Source organism: Fragaria vesca, linkage group LG4, assembly GCF_000184155.1.
Source record: "Fragaria vesca subsp. vesca linkage group LG4, FraVesHawaii_1.0, whole genome shotgun sequence".
NCBI classification, from domain to species: Eukaryota; Viridiplantae; Streptophyta; class Magnoliopsida; order Rosales; family Rosaceae; genus Fragaria; species Fragaria vesca.
In genome coordinates, this window is record NC_020494.1 from 6,474,986 (window position 1) to 6,481,361 (window position 6,376).

The window sequence follows — 6,376 nt, forward strand, 5'->3', positions numbered from 1 at the left end:
GCTGTGGGTTTCTTCTTCTCATTCCTTTTTTTTTTTCCCTCTCCCCCAAATTCCCATTCGGCAAATACCCATCAAATCTTCACCAAATCATCATCAGATTTTCCTCATTTAATTTTATCAACAACTCAACATCATCAGATCATCCTCATCTGAGGCAACATTAGATCGATTGGTTTAGTACGAAGTCCACCCTTTTGTATCTCTGTTTCTTCATCACAATAGCCATGTCCTTGAGAGCACCGTCAACTCTGTTCCCAGAATTAATGGCAGCCATTTGTGGGGTATCCCAAAACTTGGTGTTCGTGAGTCAAAATTTAATCAAATTTCTCTGTTTATGTTGAAGTTTATTCTGAATTTGGTTTATTATTTGGAAGATTTGAATTGGGTTCTTGGATTATTTTGTTGTATGGTACTTCTCTGAGGTGAAATCCTTGATTAAAAGGCTTGCTGTGGAGTCAACCGTGATTGAATTGGATGAACGGTGTGTTGTCTCAACTCTCAGTTCTCAATTCTATATGCAAGCAATGTAATAGTATTATCTTGATGTATTTCATGGTTTGGTGTATAATAGAAACCCGGAATTGATTGAGTAATGAGGATTATAAGCATTGTTTGAATCCAAATCTGTTTCATAAGTCGTGCCCTTAGATTTGATGAAGTTATTTGCAGTTTATTTCTTTCCATTAGCTGGGCAAGGACCACAGCTGCAGTGAAGAAGATGGAGTGGTATCTATGCTTCGGGCTTTCGGGCCGAAGAACTAGTTACAAATCAGGGATCGGGCCCGGGCCAGCATAGTAGGGACCGGCCCGGACCGGACATTTTCTATCAAAGAAACGGTTAAAAACCCGGCCTGGCCTGGCTGGTCCGGGTCAGTTTGCTGGTCTTTTTTTTCTACAACGGGCTTTATGCCCAACTCTAGTTTAAACGGTGGAACCCAGTCTAAGTATAGCCTCCGAAGTTATTATTAATAGATGAAACATGATACAATGGGGAGGACATTATGCCTGATCCCTATGAAATATTACATATATATATTCGAAAATAACATCCTAAACTATGTCACGAGGCTCCTCTAAAGATAAAATATCATGCTAATTATAAGATTATTTATGTTGTTAGTGGTAAAAAAACCCTTATTACTATAATCAACGGGGTTTTAAATTATTTAACATGGCTAAAACTCAACACGATAGCCATCAACATGTTCCTGCTTAGGCTCTTCTTGAACATTTGTAATACAGAATTCCCGACTCCATATTTAGTTATTGATATTAGGATTAATTTCAGTTTACCCTGTTAAGGTTTGAGGTTAACATCGTTTCACTCACCAAACTTTTAATTTTAAAAATTTACCCATAAAGTTTCCAATTTTCATAAATCATACACAATTGCTAAAATTCCGTTTAATTTGAAGGTTAAATGATAGTATGAAATCTAAGAAATAATGTCCTAAAAGGCGATTTATGTTGTTATAAGACTATTTAGCCATTTTAGTGAGTTATGAAGTCAAAATTAACGTCTGAATTAGACGGAATTTCAATTGGGCATGATTTATGAAAATTGAAAACTTTCGGGGGTAATTTTTAAAATTAAAAGTATGAGGAGTGAAATGATGTTAACTGTAACACCCTGATCTTAGTTTTAATTGAATAAGTAAACCAATAAATCTCAAATACCATATCCAGATCAATTGTCTTAGCAACAATATTAACTCAATCCATTATCAATTTGCCTCACAACGACAAAAGAAAGAAGAAAGACTTTCAACAGCTTGAGAAGAATAAGAACGAACCACACCCCATCTCTGACGTATCCTCAGACTAGACGAACTATCTGTAGTCTTCTCTAATTCGATGATGATCAGTTAAGGATGTCGCCATCTCTCCAAGAGACCAAGCGACTAAGAGAGAATTCGAGATGGCCCAATAGATAGAGAGAGTTCTTCCCCCTAAAATCCCGTATTTCCCTCCCTTTCGACTTTTATCTAGTCTCCCTCTCTCCATCCCAGATCAATTTCGAGGTTACTGGATCAGTCTAGAACCTCCTTCATCCACCGACATCCTTCCCAACATATGTACTTGGTCTAACGGCTTAGATCAATCAGTGATACAAAACAAACGATCTGGATCACACTAAGCATTTTCCTTTATATTTAATTAAAATCCAATGGTTCCCTAAACTTCAATAATTATAACAAATAGTTCGGGTGTGTGGACAATTTCCCGAAAGATAATCTTACGAACTCGTCGCGTCCCATGCTCACAAATAAACATCATTATTATCCACTAGGTACGAAAATACTACTGTACGATCCTCACTTAAATCATCTTGATACAAATCTTAATTAACCCATGTGTATCAAAATAAGTTCAATTACTATAAATTGTTAGAGTATTACAACATGGATTATATATATGTACATGTGCATATGTATAAGGACATACCAGCCAAAATAAAAAGTTATTTCTTATATTTTGTAAAATGATTAATTTCAGTTTGACCTCCTGGGGTTTTGGGTTAATATCATTTCAGTCCCATACTCTTAATTTTGAAAATTTACCTCTTAAAGTTTCCAATTTTCATAAATTAAGCCCAATTGCTAAAATTCCATCTAACGTGAATGTTAAATGCTAGCATGAAATCTTAGAAAAAATGTTATAAAACGTGATTTATGTTGTTATATGACTATTTTAACTTTTAAAGTGAGTTATGAAGTCAAAATTAGACGAAATTTTAGCAAATGGGGATGATTTATGAAAATTGAAAACTTTAAGGAGTAAATTTTCAAAATTGAGAGTATGAAGACTGAAATGGTTTTAACCTCAAACCTTAGGGGATAAACTGAATTTAATCCTTTATAAAATTAAGGGTATTACATTAAGAATTAATTTCAGTTCACCCCATTGTGGTTAGAGATGAATTCATGTTAGTCCCTAAACTTTTAATTTTATCGGATTACCCCCCAAGCTCTTATTTTTTTTGGTAATTTAACTTCTCAACCCTCAAAACGTCATCACACGTCATCAAATTTTAACGTCCTAATTGGACGGAGCATGAGTAATAGGAGACGGCAGACAGAAAAACAAGAGCTTAGGGGGTAATATGATGAAATTGAAAGTTTAGGGACTAACATGAATTCACCTCTAAACCACAGTGGGGAAACAGAATTTAATTATTGCATTAACCATAAACCTCAGGGGTGTAAACTGAAATTAGTCTTTGATATTAAATTTAGAGATTTATTTTGGGGTTCTCAAGCTAAGTCTTGCCTTGTGGCATGGGATAAGACTTGTACCCGTAAGAAATTGGGTGGTCTTGGTGTATGATCGTCTGCTCATTTTAATAAGAATTAAATTCAGTTTACCCCCTTGTGATTTGGGGGTGACTTCATATTAGTCCCTACACTTTTAATTTCATCAATTTACCCCCGAACTGTTCAATTTTTGTCTGCCGTTCCCAAATTCTCATATTCTGTTTGAATTAACCATTAATTCTAGATACGGGTCTCATAGTTAAGGTTAAAATTATCAGCAGTTAACGTCCGATTTGGACAGAATATAAGACATTGGTCACGCTTGAGGAAAATTCAAAAATTTGAGAGGTAAACTGATAAAATTGAAAGTATAGGGACTAACATGAAGCTACTCTCAAATCTCATGGGGGTAAACTGAATTTATTTCTTTTAATAATATATGTTGTTATTGCTAAGCTTGGCTGGAAAATTTTTACTCAAAATGATAATTGGTGGGTTCAAATTGGGATTAAGAATTGTACCTAAGAAATGTTTCTTTTTTCTAAGGAAACTGCTACTGCTTCCCTAGCATGGAAAGGTATTTTCGATTATAGAAAGTTAATTCAAATATGAGATGGTTTGTTGTCAATGAGACTTCTATCCACTTTTGGACTTTTAATCCCTCTGGTTAGTACGTTTTCTCATGATAATCAATTGCTTCAAATAAGTAGGGTTGAAACTGTTGCTGATTTTATGATAAATGGAACTTGGAATAGAGCTAAATTACTCCAAGTTTTGGATCCAAATATTGTGGATCAAATGTGGAATCCCTATCCCTAATTCGAACGAGCAAGATGACTTTGTTTGGGGACCTTCCCAAAATGGGGGTTTTCTCAATAAAACTGCAACTTGGATGCAAAATTCCTCATGTTCAACCTTATGCTCAAACAACCCGGCCTCTTAGATAAGCTTTGGAAGTTGAATGTTGGCTCAAAAATTAAAATCTTTGGACGGCTCTTGTTGAGAGGTAGACATAAATTCAAGAGATAGGTTGCACTGTGTTGGTTTGATAATAACTTAATACGAATCTCTGTCCTTTATATAATCAAGAGAAGGAGGCAATCTCCTTTTATAACTGTCCAATTACATCTCAAGTTTGGAATCTTTCAAGTTTGGAATCTTCTGATCTGACCAAAAGTTGAATGACATTTTTCTTAACTTGCCCTCATGATGATGTCAAGTTTGCTATATTAATTACCCTTTGTTGGCAGATTTGGCATAAACCTAACAATTGTGTTTTCAAGAAGAGTTTTTCTCTTACCATGTAGTTGTTGCTTCTGTTGCTTTATTTCACCCAGAAGACCAGCTGTTTAAGGTATAACACCTCGTATCTAATTTTATCAATTTATCGGGTTTTCTGTTAGTTACTGAAGAATTTAACCACGCTCGGGAACTTAATAAGTTAACGCTTGAGTTTATTTTCGAGTTTTTCTCGAAATGTCAAATGATATAAGCATAAATATGCGAAGATATGATGGTTAATTCTCCTATTTACTGTGTATGTTTATCGTATTTTCCATTTGATTTAGTTATTTTTATGTTTATTAGGTGTTTCGGAGCAAAGAAGGGAATATGAAGTAAAAGAGGAGAAATCTTGAAGGAAAAAGAATCCATGTCGTGCAATGAAAAAATTATGAAGATCTGCTAGAAATTATCATCTAACATCGACAGAGGATTGTGATCAGCTCACGTTAGTGCTATTCAAGGTTTTGGAATTTACATGAGCTGGAAAATTGTATGATATTTGGATGATGGATTTGAGCATGTAGAGGCCCAAAAGAGATACTGGACGTGGACTTGGTGATGTTGGCTTATGTGTTCACTTGTTAATACATATGATTATTGGAAAGAGACAGAGAGTAAGCCTCTCACGTGTTTCACTTGCTTCCATCTCTTTGAGTCCTTACATCTCCTCCTCTCAACTGAAGATGTCACCATCCCATTCCTTCAACAGAAACCCAGCTCAAGTTCATGAATCCTCTCAAGGCAACAACCCTTTAATGGAAAGAAGTGAAGGGCATCAAGAAGATATGAAGAGCCCAATTGCCAATATCTCCATGAAGCTATTAGAAAGGAAAGTTCAATCAAGATTGATTCTCTTCATGAATTGGAAAATTTGGCCTGTGTGAAATCAGGAGGATCTACTCGGGTTGGATATCGACAAAAGGTTGGCTGCTAGGAATATAAATGAGTTCAAGTAGATGGCGCCGGCTTCCTCTCTCTCTTCTTCGGAATCCCTCGACCTTAGTTGTACTCTCGGAAAACTCAATTTTATTGCTTTTCAATTTTCTGTTATGGAGAACTAATCTCCTAGCTAAGGCTAGGGGAGAAACCTTGGATTGCTTATGTAGTTTTTATTAATTCGATTCGACTGGAACTTCAATGCAAATTCAGTTTTTGGATGTACAATTTTAATTTCTGCTTTTACTTTTTAGTTCGATTGATGGGTATTTGATAATCTATTTCATAGGTTCAGTCATGTTTTTCCTATTGTTTGGTAAAAATATCCATGCTTTTGAGATTAGGTATTGAGCATGTTGATTGATGATTTAGGTGGAATTGAATCTTGATAGGTTGTTGCCATAGGTACAAGTTATGCTTGTGAAATTCCTATGAAATTATTGGGTATATGGGTTTGAACAACTTTAACTGAATTCATCTTTAGAGTCAGATTTCTTGAATAAGTTTCATAGAAAAGAGTCGAATTGATATAATTGCATAAGTGATTTAAGGTGGAACCCCGAAACCATAGTGTCTCTCATTATCGTATTTTCTCTCAATTAAACTCACAATTGTTTTCTTTTTCAGTTCATCATTTGTGTGCTTTTTCACTGCTCTCGACGGAAACAACACTCGTACTTCCGAGTCTATCACTACCAGGACAAGCAATTTAGCCGACGAAAAATTTTCGTCGGCCTGTTATCTTAATTCGTCGGCTAAGATCTTAGCCGACGAAGGCTCGTCGGCTATAGTGTCGTCGGGAAAAGCTCGTCTGTGATGACTTTAGCCGACGAAATTTTTTTTTTCGCGGCTATAGTCCCACAGTTAGCCGACGAAAAACATGTCGTCGGTTTTTTTTCCAG